Source organism: Sus scrofa, chromosome 7 (assembly GCF_054392235.1).
Source record: "Sus scrofa isolate SSC_HxYL_T2T_F1_AM1 chromosome 7, Sscrofa_HxYL_maternal_Yorkshire_Landrace_v2.0, whole genome shotgun sequence".
Taxonomy (NCBI): Eukaryota; Metazoa; Chordata; class Mammalia; order Artiodactyla; family Suidae; genus Sus; species Sus scrofa.
The window spans coordinates 66,325,545-66,346,454 of record NC_139389.1 but is presented as its reverse complement, the minus strand read 5'-3'; the positions used below and the strand labels follow the sequence as shown (position 1 = coordinate 66,346,454).

The 20,910-nt window shown below is 51.0% G+C and overlaps 1 protein-coding gene across 8 annotated transcripts in view; it reads left to right on the top strand.

Annotated features, from left to right (window-relative positions):
• LINGO1 (leucine rich repeat and Ig domain containing 1) overlaps window positions 1-20,910 on the top strand; it is a 205,573-nt gene that overhangs the window by 133,361 nt on the left and 51,302 nt on the right. For 5 of the 8 annotated variants that reach the window (XM_021099021.2, XM_084966978.1, XM_005666134.4 and 2 more), the window contains one exon: window positions 6,370-6,461. The exons of the other annotated variants lie outside the window; for them this stretch is intronic. The gene's annotated coding sequence lies outside the window, so the exon portion shown is untranslated. The remainder of the gene's footprint in view (window positions 1-6,369; window positions 6,462-20,910) is intronic. 8 annotated transcript variants of the gene reach the window in all.

Sequence of the window (20,910 nt, the reverse complement as noted above, 5' to 3'; positions counted from 1 at the left end):
CTTCCAGCATTTGCCTTTGAATCTTTGTCCTCTGTTTTCAGCCCCCAACCCCTTGGCAGACAGTGAATTAAAGCCCAGTCAGTCAGTGAAAACCATTCAGGGGAAAACGATTCATGTTGCGCTCGGGGAATCCTCCCCCACGCAGCTCTAGTCAGGCATTTTCCACGAGCCAGTGCATTCATCCCAGCATTGCCTGGTCCTCTGGGTACCAGACCATAACATCCAAGTCTAAAACCCCTTTCTCCCTGAGTGGGGATGCTCAAGTGTATTTTTGAGCCCGGGGTCCAAGCTGACCCCAGCCCAGCCAAAGCTCCACTCCAGCCACAAGCCGTTGCTGGATCCCTGACCCCAGGATGAGTAATTCTCAGCATCATTGGTCAGGAAACTTGCCCATAGGAAACAAAAGCAGAAAGCCCAGCAAATTCTGGGCACCATTCCTTACCCGTAGCCTATCTAAGCAAATCCTGTACTTACGAGGCTGGGGGCAAGGAGTACAAACCAGGTTAAAAAATTTCAGGTCTCCATCCAATTTAAATTTTCTCCTGTGCCAAAAAACGTACCCAAACCACCAAGCTTATTATGGATTTCTCATCCTCAGAATAAACCCCCAAGTAAATACACTCTGTGGTAAAGAATGGAGAAGGTACTGCCTGTTTCTTTCTAGGATTTTGTTTTCAGTTATACCGTATCAGTCACACCCTTTTATTCCTAACCCAAAAGATGGCAAAACTTGCTTCAGTCCTTCCCAGGGAACAGCTACCCCCAACTGCAGGTCCCCAACCCCAAAGCCTCCCAGAGAGGATTCTTTGAGACGGCTCTTTTGGAAGCCCTGGTCCCCGTGTCTTCAGGTCCTACCAAGCCTTCCTTTGCCTCAGAGGCTTCTTCACTTTAGATAATCCCACCCCTGCCTCTGACCTAATCCCCCATCCCCAGCACACCCCAGTACCCATGCAAGGTGCCACACAGTGCTGCAGTTTCCAGCTACCCTGGCCCAAGTTCAAAATCTTTGGATGCCCATAGACAAGTATTGATACCGGCACCCAGTGCTCATTCACAGGGAAGGTCTTTTTAATGGTCTCAAAGAAGCTGCGTTGCACCCATTTGTTGGAAGTGGGTGGGTGGCAGGAGGTGGTGTATTTTCCTGCAGCCAAACCTTATTTCTGGAAAAGGTGAGAAGTCACATGGGCCTTTGTATAAACTAAGTGCTTTCTCCTCAGGTCGAGGGGCTGCCTCTTTGCCTCATTCCTTGTGTTTTCCCACTGGAGCACACATCTGAGGTGATAATTGCTGAAGCAAAGTGCCATTAAGTTCAAAATATAAACCTACAATTAAGCTTGCAGCACGTTGTCATTTGTGGCTCCAAGGCCCCATTGGAGTTTTCCTCCCCCCTGCCCAACCCCAAATTGTCCATTCAGGACAGACCCGTTGGGGGTCCTGCGACCTTTCCGAGAGCTGGTGCGAGACCCGAGTCAGGGATAAAGCTCTAAAGATCCCCCAGCCTTTGTTCCAAAGTCAAGTTCAAGCCCTTGAATGGAGGCCAAGGCTCCAACTGTCATGAAGCTGCTACCAGCGGCCTTGGCTCATACCTCCCCCTGTCTAGGTGGGGATGGTCCTGTTAATGGATCCTGCTGAAGGGCCTGGAACGTCCCCCTTTCCCTGTGAATAGGGAAGCCTTCTACTTGGGGACCGAGATTGTTCCATTCCCCAGTGAAATCCTATTTATTTAGGGGCTCCCAAATGGAGCTTTGTTCTCTCACCCAGAACGTCATCCAAACATGGTCTCAAACCACATGAAACCACATGGCCCCATGTGGCTGGAGGGGATGGAGGTAGCTAGTGAGGTGCTGCACTAACAAGTGCTCTCTGAACGCTCCGTGATTGAATGTGACAAGGCTCCCTCCTTTCTTCTTTTACCCTATGAATTCACATTACATGTCCAAGTGGGACGTGGGGAGGGTGGCAGACTCTGATCCATTGAGTCACGCAGGGACCCAGAGTGACAGAAGCTCCTCCATGCTGTAGCTGCCCCTTCTGGAATTTGTGGCCCCCTTCAGCCACTGTAGCGAAGAAGAGAAAATGGTAGAGTCACATCCTGGCTCCTAAATGCATTGGCCCAGCAGTGACACACAGGACTTTTGTGCACAGCCAGAATTTCTCATGTGGCCTTAATGTCCTGCAAAGGGGCTGAAGAAACGTGGGGATGTTTTGTAGGGGAAGGGCATTGAGAGAATGTGCCCAGACATTCAGTGAGCTGTAAGCACATCTGTACAAGGGGTTTTATGGAATGCTCTTGGAGCAAGCGTTTCAGAATTGCAAAGGCCATGACTTCCTGTTCATTCTCTCCACCTGGGGAGGCCTTGTGTGTGTGGGAGGCACTGCTGGGAAATGCTCTGAGGGAGAGTCCTTGTGAATGAATAAACCCCAAGGCAGGCCCAGGCCCTCCACCCACCAGGTTCCAGGTTTGACTCAGCTCCTCCTCTCTTATCCCCATTGGTCGCTGGCAATACCAACACAAATGGAATTTTTCCGGAGGAAAAGCAGGGTCATGAGTTCAGCATTGGAGGGAGAAAATCCAAAATGTGGCATCCAGAAACCACTGTGTCTTCGTCTGTTTGGCTGCTATAACAAAAGAGCAGAGACTGCATGGCTTGTAAACAGGAGTTTAATTTTTAGTCTGGAGGTTGGAAGTCTAAGATCAGGGCATTGGCAGATTCAGGGTCTGGTGAGGGCCTGCATTCTGATTCATAGGTGCCATCTTCTCGCTGTGCGCTCACATGGCACAAGGACGAGAGAGCTCTCTGGCGTCTCTTTCATAAGGGCACTAATCCTGTTCATGAGGGCGTCTCCTCATGACCTCATCACCTCCCCAAAGCCCCACCTGCAGATACCATCACACTGGGGAGTGGGTTTCAACCCAGAATTCTGGCGAGGGCACAAGCATGCAGTCTATGACACGCTGGATGTGACAACCTCAAGACCAAGAGAGCACCCTCACCAGGAGAGAGAGAGAGAGCTGGAAGTTGCCTTTCGTCCACGTTTTCATTCCTGCAGCAAATGAGGCTGCGAAGGGCCATGGAATGGATTGATTTTGACACCAGACTCTGCGGAACACCAGGGATTGAAGCTTTGCTTGGCCCCTTGTTCACCATGGGTTAATTACTCTTCCTGCCTGTTTTCTCCTCTTTAAAATGGGGATATTGATAGCCTCTGTCTGTCTTACACTGGGTGTGAGGATCAAATGAGTTAATGTTTGTAAAGCACTCAGAAGAGTGCTGGGCACAAGATGATGACTCTATTAACTATCATGATATCATCATCATCATCATCACCCAGTACCAGATACTGTTCTAGATGTTGAGGGAGTAGATGTCAAGCTCCCTGCTCTCAAGTGTGATGGGGGAAATGGAAGATAAACAGAAAGAATTAAATCAAGATGATCGTTTCAAATGCACATAAAAAAATCACTCATCATTATTAGTCGGCAGGGAAATGCAAATCCAAGCCACAGTGAGATACCACTGCCTGTCTCTTACATTTTTACAAAATTGACAATATGAAGTGCTGGTGAGGATACAGAGCAACTGGAGCTCTTATATGTTGCTGGTGGGAATGCAAAATAGTACAGTTACTTTGGAAAACAGTCCGGCAGTTTCTTATAAAGTTAAAAATATGCTTACAATATAACCCAGCAATCCTACTGCTCGGTATTTACCCAAGAGAAATAACAACGCCTATTTGTGCAAAAACCTGAATGGGAATATTTATGGTGGCTTTATTCATAATCACCCAACACTGGAAAAAATCCAAACGTCCTTCAGCTGGTGAATGGATAAACAATTGAATACTACTCAGCAATAATAATAATAATAAAAAAAAGAATGGAATTCTGATACAAGAAACAACCCAGGTAAATCTCAAATGCATTATTTTCTAAAGGAACAAAGCCAGACTCAAAAGGCTACATACAGATGATTCTGTTTGTATGACATTCTGGAAAAGGCAAAACTACAGAGACAGAAAACAGATCAGTGGTTGTGAGAGGCAAAGGGTGGGGGAGTTGACTGCAAAGAGACAGCTCGCGGAGATACTTGGATTTGGGGGGCTTCCCTATCATAATTGCTGTAGTGGTTACATGCTGTACCCAGCTAGCAAAGGTTCTAAACGGCAATTTTTGTTCTTTTTTTTTGAGAAATAATTGACATACACCACTGTCTACACTGAAGGCATATAGCATGATGGTTCGATTTACATGTATTGTGAAGCGATTACTACCTAGCATTCACCATCTCATGTAGATACAAGAAAAAAGAAAACAGAAAAAAAAATCTCCTTGTAATGAGAACTCTAAGGACTTACTCTCTTAATAACTTTCCTATATAACAGACAGCAGTGTTAGCTATAGTCGCCATATTGTGCTCTGTGTTCCTCGTACTTATTTATCTTGTTAAGTGGAAGGTTGTACCTCTTGACTACCTTCCTCAGTTCCCCCTCTGTCTCTGGTAACCAAAGTCTGATATTGTTTCCTATGAGTTTATTTTATTTTATTTTATTTTTTGTCTTTTTTTGTTTTTTCTAGGGCTGCTCCCACGGCATGTGGAGGTTCCCAGACTAGGGGTCCAATTGGAGCTGTAGCCGCCGGCCTACACCACAGTCACAGCAACGCAGGATCCGACCCACGTTTGCGACCCACACCACAGCCACAGCAATTCTAGATCCGAGCTGCGTCTGGACCTACACCACAGCTCCACGGCAACGCCAGATCCTTAACCCACTGAGCAAGGCCAGGGATCGAACCTGCAACCTCATGGTTCCTAGTCAGATTCATTAAACACCGAGCCATGATGGGAACTCCCCCTGTGAGTTTATTTTTTTAATTTTCATTATTTTAGATTTCACATAGCGTATTTGTCCTTGTCTGACTTATTTCACTTAGCATAATGCCTTCAAGGTCCATCCATGTTGTCACAAATGGTAAGATTTCCTTTTGATGGCTGTATTATATACACACACACACACACACACACACACACACACACATATACACACACACACACATATATATATATATATATAAAACATCTTCTTTGTCCATTCATCCATTGGTGGACACTTAAGTTGTTTCCATGTCTTGGCTGTTGTAAATAAGGCTTCAGTGAACCTGGGGGTCCATACATCTTTCTGAGTTAGTGTTTTCATTTCCTTTGGATGTACACCCAGAAGTGGACTTGCTGAATCATATGGCAGTTCTATGTTTAATTTTTTGAGGACCCTCCATATGGTTTTCTACAGAGGCTACACCAATTTACATTCCCCCCAACAGTGTGCAAGCTTTACCTTTCTCCACATTCGTGCCAGTTATTTGTTATCTAAAAAGGGTAAATTTTACTGCAAGTAAATTACCCCTTGATTAACCTGACTGGAAATGAAGTTCACTGTGGCATCGCTGAAACAGGGAAAACCCAAATGACAAATCAGCCAATCAGGGTAGTGTGACATGGGTAAGGAGAGGTTCCCACACATGGTGGTCAGGGAAGGCTTTCTGGGGAGGAGCCAGGACCGTGTAGACATGGAGGGGGGTGTGCCAGGCTGAGAGAGCTGCAGGTGGCTGGCGTGACTGGAGCTGAGTGAGGGAGGAGAGGGTGGGAGAGAGGACAGAGGCCTCAACTCTCCTCTGGGCGTGATGGGGGCCCCTGGGGGGCATAAACTGAGGATGACTGAATCACTGGTGTGGGTGAGATGGTCCAGGGAGGAGAAAGGAGGGGACGATGGAAACAGCAGCTTGTGAGCATGTGTAAGGAGGAGGATGGAGGGTTGTGATGAAAAGAAGGAGAGGATGGGTCGGGAGCTTCCTCCAGGAGGGAGGGAGTGGTGGGCCAGCCAGAGGCCCCAGCCACGTGGAGCTCCTTGCTGAGGGCATTGGGGGCAGGGGTGGAGCAGAAGCCAGACATCCTGGATTGAGGATACAGGGGATGAGGACAGGTAAGTGACATTTCCAGGAGGCAGGGGACAGGCTTGGTGGGGAGCCAAGGGAACCTCAGAGAGAACAGGGTAGAGCTGTGTGTGTGTGTGTGTGTAGTGTGAACAAAACTTGCCTAAGTGGCCTGACCAATGGAAGACAGTGTGTGATGATGAGAGGGGAGGGGTTTGGACAGGGCCTTCAATGCCGGACCTGGGAGGCCACTCAAGGAGATTGGGGAACAGGAGGGAGGCTGGTGCCACAGGCCCATCCCTGAGGTGGGGAGGCAACACCAAACCCGCTGGACTAGGGGGCTGGGATCTGCCTTGGGGAACCCATGCTGAGGTGGGCCCACCCTGCATAGGAGAAGCCCCATACATGCCTGCACTAACCTTCCTGCTCTTCCCCCACAGTGCATGCTGAGAAGGACAGGCTGCCGCTCCCCCTGCCGCCTTCTGGGCCCCCAGAGGCCTGACTGTTTGCCTCCCTGTGCCGTCTGACCCAGGTAGGGGGAGAGCAAGGTGGGCTCTCCCTGCCTCATGCTTCCGCATTGGGTGGGAGGGCTCTAAGAGTGAGGACCAGTGGCCCTGGGTGAATGAGCTCTTGTCAGAGGCAATGATTGTTGGTGGTTGGTGGGTGGGGGCACAGCACAGGATTTGAAGGCCACAGCTGCAGCAGGGCCTCCTGGGGAGGAGTCCCCAAACCTCCAAGAGGCAGGCCGCCCCAGCAGCAATCCATCCTCACCAGGCCTTGTCTTTGGGACACTGAGAAGCCCTGGGACACTAATTCCTCCAGCCAAGGTTTGGCTTTCAACTGTTTGCTGTCTGCGGCTTGTTAAGGATCCTTCTGGTACACACCTGCCAAACTTTTGCATCTGAGGTTTTCTCTGCCAGAGTCGCCGTGCTCATTCACCTGGCGTGTGTGCTTCTGTGAGTGGTGGCTCTTACTCGGGAAGGTCCCCGATCTCTGCAGGACACCCCCAGGGCAGAGCTGCTCCTTCTGGCACCAGGAAGAGCCCTGCTCACTTTTAATTCCCTTGTGTTGGGCCTGAGAGAGGCTATTTCTCTGCGGCTCCTGGGCACCCCAGGTGGAGACTTTCTGCTTGGGGACAAGTTCCCCAAGGGCTGGGATGCTGTCGGAGCTAGGCTTGCCAGGAAAATACAGGATGTCTGGTTAGACGTTAACTTGAGGAAGATAACAAATCATTTTTTAGCGTAAATGTGTCCCAAATGTTGCATAGGATATTTAATTTTATGTATTCAATCTGGTAACCCTAGCAGGAGCTGAAACCCCAAACCCCTCTTCTTCTGGGGAGTCCTCCTGACTGGGCCCACCATGGGTTGTGTCCAGTGCCTATGGAGGGTGACCTGGAGTCAGGGGCAGCAGAACCTTCTCAGGCCACAATCAATGAGTCTTTCCTAATCTCTCAGGTCCTGCTGGCCAGCCTTGGGGCAGAGACCCAGGGTTCCAGCTGAAGGCTGGGGCAGTAGTCCTGGCTGTTAAGAGTGCTCTTGGGGCCCTTGTGTTCCTCTTGGGCTCTCTAATAGCAGAATCCCAGCTTAGGAGGTCACTGGGCGGGGTCGGCTGGGCCTTTGTGCCCGTGAACAGAGCTGTGAGACAGGTGTGGAGCTGTGAGAGGAACCAGGAATAGAAAATTGTTTCCTGAGCTTGGAAATCAGAGAGTGCCGCAGGGGTGGGGGCAGAGGGGTAACAAGGGATGAGGCAGGGCCAGTTAACGAGGGCTCGGAATGTCCTATTTCTGTATCCTTCAACACTGGGGAGACAAGGAAGTGTTTTCTCTTTACGTGGAGTCATTTTCCTGACTATTAAGGTAATACAGTCTCTATATGTCTATCTATCTATCTATCTATCTAATAACATGGACATGTTTGAAGCATGCACTTCAAGCCTTTCCGATGATCTCTTTCTTGCCCGGGCTAACCAGTGTTAACTAGGACCATACACCATATCCTTCCAGATTTTTTCTATGTACTTGTCAACATATTTTAAAAGGGAAAATTAGTTATACTGCTGAGTCACCTGACTTTTCATTTAATACCTTGCCTAGATCATTCTAGCGCTCTTCCCTGTCCTTTGATGTCCACTGTATGGATGGTCTTTCAATTATGTTCTCCATGATTAATCCTGTGGGTGGCCATTTAGTTTGTTTCTGGTGTTTGGCTATCTATAAACCTCACTCAGGGAAACTCCCACTTCACACATCTGTGTGCGCTTGTGTTGTGGGTCCTTTGGGAATGTTTCCAGAAGTGGACTGCCTGGGTCAAAGGGCATGCCCATGTCAGGGTTTGATCTATAGGCCAAAGCAACCTCCAGAAACTCGGGCCAACTTACCGTGTACAAGAGGCCTTGTCCGCTCACCCTTGCCAACCACGGGCATTATCAATCATTTAAATCCCTTCCAATCTGATAGGGAAAATGGATGTATTTGACATTTCTTTGATCACCAATGCGCTGGAGCATATTTGTGTACACGGCTTGGCCATTTCAACTTATAGGTGAATCGCCTATGTCTGTCCCATCCTCAGCTCATTTTTCTAGTCATCTGTCCATTTGTTCAGTAAGCATTGATTGAGTACCTACTAGGTATTGGGGACTGTTTTGGTTAGGAACCTAACAGTAAAGAAAACTGACAAAAAGAAAAAGAAAAACCTGCTCCGTGGAACTTAAGCTCTAGTGAAAGAGAGGAAGCCAAGGCAAAATAGATAAATAAATGAAATATGATGGGTGTGTGAGTGTTAAATGCTCAGGAGAGAAAAACAAAGCAGGGAGGGGATGGGAAGTGCTGAATGACTTGGATGTGGTATTCAGGACAGCCTCCCTGGGAGGTGGCAGTGAAGCAAAGGCCTGTGGGAAGGGGAAGAATGAGTCACATGGATGTCTGGGACCCTGCGTCAGGAGCGGGGCTGGCCTGTTCAGGGCCCTAAGAAAGCTAATGTGGCTGGAACAGGGTGAGGGAAGGAGAGAGTGGAACATGTGATGAGAGAGGGATCAAAAGCCAGACCCCACAGGGTCACTCTAGGTCCTGGGCTTTTACTCAGAATGAAGCAGGGAAAGTGAGGAGCCGTGGAAAGTTCTGAAGAGTGATATGACATGTTCTGAGTCTGATTTTAACCAGATCACTCTAGCGACTGGGAAGGGGGCCAGAATGGAAGCAGGGAGATCAGTTAGTAAATCTACTATAGTGATTCAGGGGAGAGAAGGTGGGGGCTTGGACCAGGGAGCCTTGATGGGGGGGTGGGGGCGGTGGACAGATCCTGGGTGCATGTTAATGGTAGAGCCAATAGGATCGCTGGCAGATCAGATGAGGGAGTGTGTGTGTGTGTGTGTGTGTGTGTGTGTGTGTGTGTGTGTGTGTGTGAGTGTGAGTGTGTGTGTGTGTGAGAGAGAGAGAGAGAGAGAGAAAGAGGGAGAGAGAGAGAGAGAGCCAAAGATTACTGTCTTAGTCATTTTGGGCTGCCATAACCAAATACCATAGGCTGGGTAGCTTAAACAACACACATTTATTTCTCACATTTCCTTAGACTGGGACGTCCAAGATCAAGGTGCTGGCAGACTCAGTTCTTGGCGAGGGCCCTCTGCTTGGTGTGCAGATAACTACCATCTCACTGTGTGCTCACGTGACCTCTTCTTTGTGCACACACAGAAAGCCCAAGCTCTGGTATCTCTCCTTCTTCTTCTAAGATCACGCATCCTATTATGAGGGCCCGACCTTCATGACCTCACCTAACCTCATTGCCTTCAAAGTTCCCACCTCCAAATACCATCACATTGAGAGGTGGGGCTTCAATGTACGAATTTTGGGAAACCCAAACATTCAGTCCATAACAAAGATGCCAAAGGTTTTGGTTTAAGTAGTTAGAAGGATGCGGCTGTCATCAACAGAGATGGGGCAGAGAAGTGGAAAGAGTGGGTTTCGTGTAGGGGGGAGAGGAGCTCAGCTGTGGACAGGACTGGCTACATAAAATATGGGGCCCAGAGTTAAATGAAAGTGGGTGGCCCTTTTTTTAAAAAACACACATGTATATATAATTTCAAAGTGGTTACAATGGAGAATTAAATAAAGCCTGGGATCCTTCTGACTGTGGGACCTGATGCACCTGCCCAGGTGGCACACCTATGAGCAGGACCTCACTGTGGGCCTGTGAAGTATGAGATGCCAGTAGACATCCAAGTAGAAATAGATGTATCAGGATGGAGTTCAGGGGCTGGTTTGAGCTGGAGAAACAAATATGGGGTCATCAGCATAAAGATAGTATTTAGGAGTTCCCGTCGTGGTGCAGTGGTTAACAAATCCGACTAGGAACCATGAGGTTGCAGGTTTGATCTCTGCCCTTGTTCAGTGGGTTAACGATCTGGCGTTGCCGTGAGCTGTGGTGTAGGTTGCAGAAGCGGTTTGGGTCGCGCGTTGCTGTGGCTCTGGCATAGGCCGGAGCTCCGATTCAACCCCTAGCCTGGGAACCTCCATATGCCGTGGGAGCGGCCCTAGAAAAGGCAAAAAGACAAAAAAAAAAAGAAAAAAGAAAAAAGATAGTATTTAAAGCTGTGAGATTGGATGTGAGCATCAAGCGAGTAAGAATAGGTTGAAAAGAGAAGAAAGACCAAAGACCCAGTCCTGGGGCCTCCTTTGGCTAGAAGTTAGGGAACTGAGGAGGAACTGAAAAGGTGACTGAGAAGGTGCAACAAGTGAGGTGGCGGAGAGCCAGGTATGCTATCCTGGAAGCCAAGGGCAAGACATGTTTCAAGCACGAGGTCAAGTAAGACGCAGACTGAGCATTGATCATGCATTAACCATGGGGAGGTCACAGGCGACCTTGGTTTCAGTGATTGGGGGAGAGTGTGTGAAATGCATCTTATTGACTTGTAAGAGCAAACTGATTTACAAGAAGGTAAGGGATTTAACCCTGTACCTGTCATATGTTGCAGATATTTTTTTTCACAGTTTGGGGGAGGGGTTGTCATTTAAATTTATGGAGGTTTTTTTTTTTTAACCCTTTAGAAATTTGAAATTGTCCTCGGTCAAGTCTCTCACCCTTTTCCTTAAGAGTTTCTGGGCTTACCCACTGGAAAGTTTTGAAAATATTTTCTTATGTTGTTTGCTAGTTCTTTATGATATTTAAAAATATTTAAATCTCTAATTCATCCTGAATATTTTTACGTGTGTGTTTGAGGATAGAGATCTAAGCGCTTCTTTCCCGAATGACTAGCCAGTTGCTTGGACACTGTTTATTGAGCGAGCTGTCCTTTTCCCCCTGTTCTGAAGCTCCATTCCTATCATCTGCCAAATGTCGCCGTAATCTCATGTCTGTCCAGGCCTTGCTGTTTGATTCCATTGATCTTTGCCTAAGGGAGAGATTTAGGAAGTCCAGAGAATAGATCGATTTGGCAATTGGGTAGAGTGTGAGAAATCAGGAGGAGTAGAAGGAAGTTGGGGATGATGGGAGCTCTAAAGTGTTGAGGGCCTCCTATGAGCTGTCACAGTTCTGCAGGGTTGGTGTTCTGTACACCTGCTTGCAGCCAAGGAAACTGAAGATCAGAGAGGTTTTATCACGTGTTCAGTGGCATCAACTCGTAGAGGTAGAGTGAGATTGAGAGGCTCTCTCAGCTCCCATGCCTGTGTTCTGTCCACCCCAGTGACAGGGGAGGTGGGAGGGGCTGGGTTTCGGGAAGGCTGGAAGGGCTCCAGGCACAAAATACCTCCCCACCACACTCAGCAGCCCCGTCTGCCATTTGGCTGGGTCATGAAGGTTTTCCCATTTCCAAGAGGAACCTGTTAAAACCAAAATACTCCTGGCAGGGAATCACACATTAAGTTTACAGCTAACATCTTAATTATCAGTTAACACCTCTGCAGGGATTAGCTGACAACCAGCTGAGGACACTGAATGGGGGCCTGGTGCATATCTGGGTGGGGGAAGGCCAGGAGAGGGGAGGAGGGGAAGCAGAGGGGACAAGTACCCAGCAATTCATAGCTTTTTCCTGCAGAGCTGGGGAGAGGGGAAGGGAAGGGCATGGCAGCTTCACTGTAGAAGCCTAGGGCTGAAGAGGCTAGGACACCAAAGAGCTTGTCACCTGCTCAGTCTTGGTCTTGAGAAGGTTGGGAAATCAGCCACCATGGGCCACCTTGGGTACCAGCTCCCAGCGGTCACTCAGAGCTGGGATTTGTCTCAGACACCCAAACACCGGACCTGTCACTCAGGCCTAAGAGTAGGGGGAGGAGAGAGGCTGATGCCTCTGGAACCTTCTCTCTATCTTTGAGGACCAGTCTACCCAGCAAGGTCAGGGCTCAATGTTTGACCAGGGTCTCAGCTGTTTCTGTGAGAAGGGTCTGGACTCTGTGAGTGAGGAGGGTTGGAGCTCAATTCGTGACCAAGGTTAGGGCTCCACGTGTGGCCAGGATTGCCGTGCCCTATGTGAGGAGAGTGGAAGCTCAGTGTGTGAGGAGGGTCGAGCTCTTTGTGTCACAAAGGTCGAAGCTCATTTTGTGACCAACGTCGAGGCTCCATGTGTGGTCAGGGTCACAGCTCATTGTGTGAGGAGAATGGGGATTCTGTGTATGGAGCATATGGCCAAGATGAGAATTCCATGTGAGACCAGAGTCCATGAGGAGGGTCCAGGCTCAATTTGTAATGAGGGTGGGGCTCGGGTGTGAAGAGAGTCAGGGCTCCGTTTGTGATGAGAGTCGCAGCTCGGTATGTGAGGAGGGTCGGGGCTCTGTGTGAAGAGTTAGAGCTCTGTTTGTGACCAGGGTTGCAGCTTGTGTGTGACCAGGATTGGGGCTTTGCGTGTGGGGAAGTTTAGGTATCTGTGTGCAAGGGTTCCCACTCTTTCTGTGAGGAGGATCCAGGCTCAGTTTGTGATGAGGGTCGAGGCTCTGTGTGGGAGAAGGGTCGAGCTCCTTTTTGTGACAAAGGTCAGAGCTCAGTTTGGGGAGGGGCACCATGTGTGGCAAGGGTCACAGGTCCTTGTGTGAGGACAGTGGGAACTCTGTGTGAGGAGAGTCTGGGCTCAGTGTGTGATGAGGTTCAGGACTCCCTGTATGAGAAGGGTTCAGGCTCAATTTGTAATGAGGGTGGGGCTCGGGTTGAAGAGACTCAAGGCTCCCTTTGTGACGAGGGTCACAGCTCCGTTACGTGAGGAGGGTCGGGGCTTCGAGTGTAAGACTGGGTATCTGTGCGTAACGAGGGTTCCAGCTCCTGTGAGGAGGGTCCAGACTCCCTGTGTGAGGAGGGTCCGGGCTCAGTTTGTGATGAGCGTTGGGGCTTCCTGTGTGAGGAGGATCCCAGCTTCCTGTATGAGGAGGGTCGACCTCCTTGTGTGGCGAAGGTCGGAGCTCAGTTTGTGACCAGGGTTGGGGCTCCACGGTGAGGAGGGTCAGGGCTCAAAATGTGACCAAGGTGAGGACTCTGTGTGAGACCAGTGTCTGAAGTCCCTGTGTGAGGAGGGTCCAGACTCCATTTACAATGAAGGTGGGGCTTGGGTGTGAAAAGAGTTAGGGCTCCTTTTGTGACCAGGATAGCAGTTCCGTGTGTGACCAAGATCAGGGCTTTGCGTGTGAGGAAGTTTGGGTATCTGTGTGTAAAGAGGGTTCCCACTCCTTCTGTGAGGAGGACCCAGACTCCCTGTTGGGGGAGGATCTGGGCTCAGATTGTGAGGAGGAGAGGGGCTGCGTGTGTGAGATGGGTCAAGCTCCTTGTGTGACCAAGGTCGGGGCTCCATGCGTGGTCAGGGTCACAGCTCCTTGTGTGAGGAGGGTCGGGGCTCGGGTGTGAAAAGAGTCAAAGTTCAGTGTGTGGCTAAGGTCAGGGGGTGACTAAGGTATGTGACAAGGGTCTGGACCTCTAAGAGAGGAGATTCCTGGCTCCCTTTGTGAGGAGGGCTGGGGCTTGGGTTTGTGAGGAGGATTGGGGCTCTGCTTGTGAGGAAATTTGGGGATCCGTATGTGACCACAGTCACAGCTCCTTCTGTGAGGAAGGTTGAGACTCAAGGCTCAGGGCTCAGTATGTATCCAGGGGTTGGACCTCAGTGTGTGAGGCAGGTTGAGGTTCAGGAGTGACTGGGGTCAGGGCTTGGCGTGTCAGGAGGGTCAGGGCTCCTTGTATGACCAGGGTTGGCGTTCACTGTCTGGCCAGGCTGATGTTTCAAGTATGAACAGGACTAGGAAGGGCTTCCTTCCCTCTTTACTTCTCTCTGCTCAGGGGGGACTGATTGGTGTCTTTGGGGGATATTTGTATCTAAATGTAAAATCAGCTGCCCAGCTGCTGCATCACGGTGCCGGACTCTGACTTAGCCTTTCTGTAACCCTAGGGCCAAGAGAAGCACCTCCCTCTTCTTCTCTATTCCTCCCTATCTTGCCCCTTTTCTCCTCTCTTCTTTCTTCCCCTCTCCTCCCCTCCTCTGCCAGCCAACCCTGGCTTTGCCCCCAGTTACTGGCAGACAGACCCTGAGGCACCCAGACACCCTATCAGCTCCAGGTGGGCCCAAGTCCTGGGTAACCTGCAGTCAGGCACACCTCCAGTTCTTCCCTCATTCTCACTGGCACGCCCTCCCTAAGGTGCTCAAGGGCTTGGCTGGGGAGGGAGCCCATGGGACGGGGGCTGGGGGTAGCTGTGAAGTCAGACTTACAGGAGGGGAGGGACTGAGCTTGGGTGCCTAGGAACAGGCCTGAGGCGCCTTGTCTTCTAGACCCGGAGGCACGTCTCTGAACCAAACATAAAATAGCTTCCTGGCCTCCAGGAGCTGACAATTTATAGGGGGGAGGAGTAAAGGGTCTCACCCCACCCTGCTTGGCCTGTCTACCTGGTGGCCCTCAGGACAACTCAAACACGGGGGCTCACAGGTTGAGGGCTAGAAACCTGCCGTCCTTGAGGGACCTGAAGGGGAACCTGAAAGAGAGGATTCCTTTCTACTGATGGAAGGTTCTGGGAGGGAGGATGGCCAAACAAAGGGAAGATGAGCACGAGAGGAAGAGGAGAAAAGCCTCTGAGGAAAGGAGCCCCCTCCCTCTGTGGTTCCTACCAGGGCAGGGGAAAGTGATGAGCCCTCTCGGGCACGGAGGCCATTTTGCTCAGGACTGTCCCAGTTTTAGCACTTCTCAGTCCTGGAATGGTCCGTCATTCTACCGGAAAGCCATTCTGCACCAAAGGCTCAGCTTTTGCCCCAGGCCAACCCACAGGGTCCAATCAAGCCGCTCTGGGCTTCCGAGGAGCTAGATGTATGGGTCGTGGTACTGGCCATGCCTAGGGATTGTGGGAAGTGACTGTGGGCTCCCTGGGGAGGGGGGGGGCGGTGTGGAGGATGGAGTAGTGGGCAGGGGCCTCACCACAGTGACAGATGCCTTTAGGGCCCCAGGGGATTGAGGCCAGATCCAGCAAGTGGACTTGAGTCTGAGGCCTGGGGAGTCTCAGGGGGGCAGGGGGAGGGGGGAGGTTGAGACAAGAAGCAGCAGCAGAGCTGTCTGTGCTTTTGTGTCCACCTTCCTCTGCCCCCCAAAGAATGGCCACCAGCTGCCCTGGGTCGTCCTACACCAAGTTGGGAAGTCTGACTCCTCAGGTCTGGCTCCAGCTTGCCATGTGACAGTTCAGCCGACCCTGGACCTGGACCTCAGTGGCCTTGCCTGAGACATGGCTGTGACTCTGGACCAGAGCCAACTGAAGGAGGTTTTGCAAAGCACGAAATGTGGCTTGGGTTCAGGTGCTGCTGTGGTCACTGTTGTGGCTCAAGTGCCTGCCCTTGGGGTGCCAGTTCTGGGGACCACTGAGGGGCTTCAGGTGGGGCCAACTTTCCATTCTTGCGGGGGAGACAGATGTCTAACCCAGAGGTTGAAGATTGGAGGCCCCAGCCCAGGATGTGGCTTATGGATAGGTTTTGTTCCATTTTAAACAATTTATTTTTTCTCATTGAGATATAATTCATATACCATAAAACTCACCGTTTTAAAGTGTACAATTCAGTCTTTTTTTAGTATATTCACAAGATTATGCAACCATCATCACTGTCTAATTCCAGAGCATTTTCCTTACCCCAAAAGGAAACCCTGTACCCATTAGCAGTTCCTCCCCCTCGCTCCATCCCTCAGGCCCTGGCAACCACTAATCTACTTTCTGTCTCTATGGATTTGCCTATTCTGGACATGTCGTATAAATGGCATCATACTAGAGGTGGCATTTGGTGACTAGCTGCTTTCATATAACATATTTTCAAAGTCCATCCATGTGGTCGCATGTGTCAGTATGTTGTTCCTTTTTATGGCTCCATAATGCTCCATTCTGTGGATCTTCCATATTTTGTTTATCCATTCATTCATGATCATTTAGATGTTTCCCCGTTTTGGCAATTATGAATACTGCCACTATGAACATTTGTGTGACCATCTTTATGGGAACATGCTTTCCAGTCTCTTGGGTTTATCCCAGGAGTGGAATCACTGGGCCAGAAAGTGCCTCGGGGGTGAGGCCTTAGGCAGGGCATGTGCCCCTTCCCAAGTCCCGTTCCCTCCCCATTCGTTACCTACACCCTGTCCCTCACAGCCATTTCCTCTCTGGCCCCTGTGGGCCTCTAAGTTTTCAGCTCTTGATTACAGAACATTGATGGAGAGCAACGCAGAGGAATGGAGGAACCAGAGAAAGCTCCTGCCCTTGGAGGGGTCCTGGAGGGCTTCCTGGAGGAGATACCACCTGAGCTGAATTTAGGCTGCATGGACATTTTCTAGGGCAGACGTGGCGAGGGAGAGTGATGCCAGTAGGAAGCCAAAGCAAGGAGGTGTGAAGCCCCCTCCCCTTTCTCCACCCTGATGGGTGAGCTTGGGCCGAGATAGAGGAGGGACAGGGATGCTCCAGAGACCAGTTGAGATGCCCTCTCTCCCTTCCCCCAGTGCGTACCTTCTCTCTTTTTCTCCGTCTTCTCTCTTCTCTCTTTTTTCTTTCTGTCTTCTCTGTTGTTTGTTCAGGGAATTGCAAATGGTTTGACGGGCTGGCGAGGAGAAGGGGCAAGATGAGGGCGTAAGATAAACCCCAGCAGAGAGAGCAGGATGGGGGTGGGGGGCAAAAAGGCAGGGGGCTTTTAGCTAGAGGCAAAGTCTGAGACCCAGGACAGAGGTGACCCTGAACCAGACACTCCATGTCCCAAATAGCATCCAATTTTCCCTCCCTCGGGGGCAGATAAGAGGTGGGATGGGCCCCACCAGCCTGGACCAGGCCTATGGGCAGAGGCAGAGCAAGGGGCCCAGACTCGGAGCTGCACGCACATCTTCCTAGGTTTCTGCTCCGCTACCTAATGGGTAATTATACCCTGACATGCACCGAGGCAGAGAAGGGATTTTCTGTGAAGCAAAATCTCCCGTGAAATATTCAGGCCATGCTGGGCTTCACTTTCCAGCCACCTAATCACTGCTGCTTGGCTTGGCCACAGTTTGAGAGGCTACATGTGCCTGGAAGGCCACATGGGGCTTTTTATTTCCTTCTCAACAGGGAGAGGTTTCCATGGACTAGGAAGAACCTTGGCTTTGGGCCCAAGACACTCTGTGCATACACATGTGCGTGTGTATTTGCCTGTTTATCTGGCCTCTGCACATGCATTTATGAACTTGGCCATGTGTATGTGTTCTGAGTATGCCTGCTGACATGCCCGAGTGTGTGGCACACCCTGGTATGGACACTGCCCTTCACAAGGCCACCTGGGTTGTCTCTGAAGGTGCTTCTCCACTGTGCCCTGTCCTCTGTTTCTGGCCAGGCAGCCTATAAGACCTTCTTGGTGAGTGAAGTTCTGTTCTGTGTTTGAGTCCAGCCTGTGACTGGTGTGCCACTCAGGGTTGTGGCTTTGCGGAGAAAGCCTTGAAGTCCTCACATGTTTGGGGACTTAGAGGTGGCAGCTGATGGGCTGCATATTTGAGTCACGTTTTGCCTGTCTTCTCTCTGGCTTTAGTGCTGGATGGGGGGCTGGGGGAGCATGTTTGCTTCTGAAAGTTGATTGAGCTAGGACATGTCTGTCCCCTTGTCAGTGCCCTCAAGCCCTTCAGCTATCTGACTTGTCTCCTCTGCCTACAAAGCCCCTGCATTTGCCCTGAGGGTCACCCTTCTAAAGCTTAGCTTTTGTGCTTCATTCACCCCTCCACATTGCACAAGATAGGCAGGACCGGAATTATTGTACCCATTTGGCAGATGAGGGAAACTGATCAGAGAGGCAAAAAGGCATGCCTGAAAGTCACTCAGTGAACCGGGGCTTCAAGCAATATCCCTAGTTCCTCCTTCCTGTGCCCTCAGCCTCAGCCCAGGCCCTTGGGAGGGACCCCTGTTAAGAGGAAACAGGTCCCAGTCCTCCACATGGAGCTCGCCTCTCCTCTGTCATCATTTAGCATTGTCCTGGAGAGACAGCCTCAGGGCTCTTTTCAGATCAACAGGCAGGGAAGCAGGAGGCAATAATATTGATGTCCATCATTGATATTTCCTCATTGTGGCTGTAATTAGCAATTCTTCCATGGCTGAGGCTCGATCTGGAAGATGAGTGGGGGAGCTCTGGCTTATTAATGTCAGCCTGTTAATGTCACACGGACATGGCTCGTGGGGGGAGTGGGGAGGGTGGCCTGAGGTAGGGTGAAGGAGAAGGGAAAGGTGGAGAGGAAAGTGGACAGCTCTCCCCTCCTCCCCAGGCACTTGTTCTCCTTGAGCACAGCCTGCTAGAGCACCCCTCATCCTCAGAGAGCTCACTGCTGGGTTGTCTCCTTCACCCCATGGCCCTTCGCCCCTCCTTGTTCTGGCAGGATGGCTTGGATTAAACGGTGGCCTCTATACCCCTGGGAAAGTCCGCAGTCATCAGCCCGAGGTCCCCCACATCCCAGAGAGCCTCCATAGCAGTGTTCCCACATAGCTAGAGAGGGGAGAGCAGCTCCTCCATCCTCTACCCTTCTCCAGTCGGAAGGATGTCTGCTCCCACCCCGCCCTGCCAGCCCTGCCACATTCAGATCTGCACCCCCTTGCTGGTGCTGGCCTTCTCAGAAAAGCAAGTACCCCTGCCCGCAGGTCCTGGCATGCTTCCTCTCATCCATGTACGTTCTGAGCAGAAGGGCTAAGATGAGCACTCCCAGACCGCTGGGAACCTGCTTGTCCAGCCACTGCAGTCTTTCTCTCTTCCCTCCCCTCAGGGCCTAGATCTCTTTAGGTCCTTTGATTCTTTGAGCAGAGAAAGAAGCCAAGCCAACCATCCTCTGGAGAGGTTGATTTTCTCAGCCCTGGACTTCTCCTTTGCTGCCACGCTGCCTGTTTGCTGCATGCCTAGTCCATGACTGCTTAGAACTAATGATAATTGTGGGTATTCTTATTCCTTGGGTGCTTATTCTGTGCCAGGCACCATTAAAAGCGTCTTATAAGCATTTGATCCTCCTAACAACCCTATTGAATAAATACGCATATCATCCCCATTTCCCAGGTGAGGAAAACTGAGATGCAGGGAAGTTAAGCTAGCTGCCCAAGATCACAGAGCTGCTAAGTGGTGGGCTGCATGAACCAGGGTATGTGGCTCCCAAGCCATCCTCTTCTGCCTCCAGCTTTAGCGTATCGTCATTTTCTCCACTTGCATCTCTTCTTCCTGAGCTCAGCAGCAGGCAGGAGCTATGTGGTCCTTGGCCCTGCAGCAGGTGCTCAGAGTTGGCAAATGCGGGTAGCGGTGACAAAAGGATGCTCTTCTGAGCTCTACCTCACACAGATAATTCCCCTCCCAGGGCTCCCTGGTCCTCCCAGGAGCACCATGCACTCTCTGAAGACAGGGGTTTCATATACTGTATGGCCAGCTGGTGGTGTCTGCTGAATGAGGGGCTAGCATCTGACTACAGGATTCTAAAGCGCATCTGCCCCCTCGAAGGAGATGTTCGAAGCTGTGTCTCAGCTTATGCTGGCACGAGGCAAAGATGTCCACGTGTTCATAGCATTCATTCTTTCATTCACTCAGCACTTACTGGATGCCGGGCACTTGGCGCCAGGCCCTCAGGGGGGCTCTAAGCATGCTGAGACGAAGGTCCTGGCCATGCCCCGAGGGAGCCCACTGCCCAGGCGGGACAAGAGCGTAGCCACTCCGACCCGTGCAGGGTAAAACATGCCCCATGGAAGCGGTACCAGAGCATCATTTGGGTAGGAGCAGAATGGGGGAGCAAGGCTGCACCGGGGCAGAAACATCTGAACTGATTCATTCGGCAGAGGGAAGTGTTTTCAGGCTGACAAGAACAGTCATCCCAGCACAGGAACAGCCTGTGCAAAGGCTCTGAGTCTGAGAGAGCAGGTCAGACTCAGGAAAAGGCAATTACAACATACCCCGGTGGGCCTGGTTGTGGAGACAGGGTAGGGGCAGCTGAGGGAGCTGTTGGAAGGCTGTGTGCACCCTGTCTGTCCTGCAGATGCTGGAGAGGTGCACTGCAGAGGCGGAGGACGGAGGCCAGGGCTTCTGCAGATGGTCACAGACCCAGCACACATGTCAGGGAAGCTCAGCCTTTTTCCTGTCCTGCCTGGTGTAGGCTGGGGAGTGGGCTGGTCAGCGTCCGTGGATGGCAGTGTACCACAGCATGGGGACTGAGCTAGCTGTGGAGGGCTGTGTGAGGACAAATGATACCCTGACCATGCTGGGAGACTGCCTTGGGCTCAGGAACCAGATGCTATGGGGTGCGGCTGGCCTGGAGGTCACCCATGACCATGGCTGCATCCACCTATGCCACACCTCCAGCCCTCCAGCAACCCCTCCACTGGGGTCAGTCCTATTGGGCTGAAGGGACACTGAGGCCCGACAGTGGCAGGGCCATGCTCAGGGTCTCCCAGGAGCATTGGGTGAGCATCGGGTTCCTCTTGCCCTTCAGCAGAATGTTGAGGTCCTGGGCAAGGCCAAGGCCCACCCGCTCTTAGGGTCCAGGGTAGAGCCAAGGTGGCTGCCCTGCGTGGCACAGAGAAGGCCTGGCT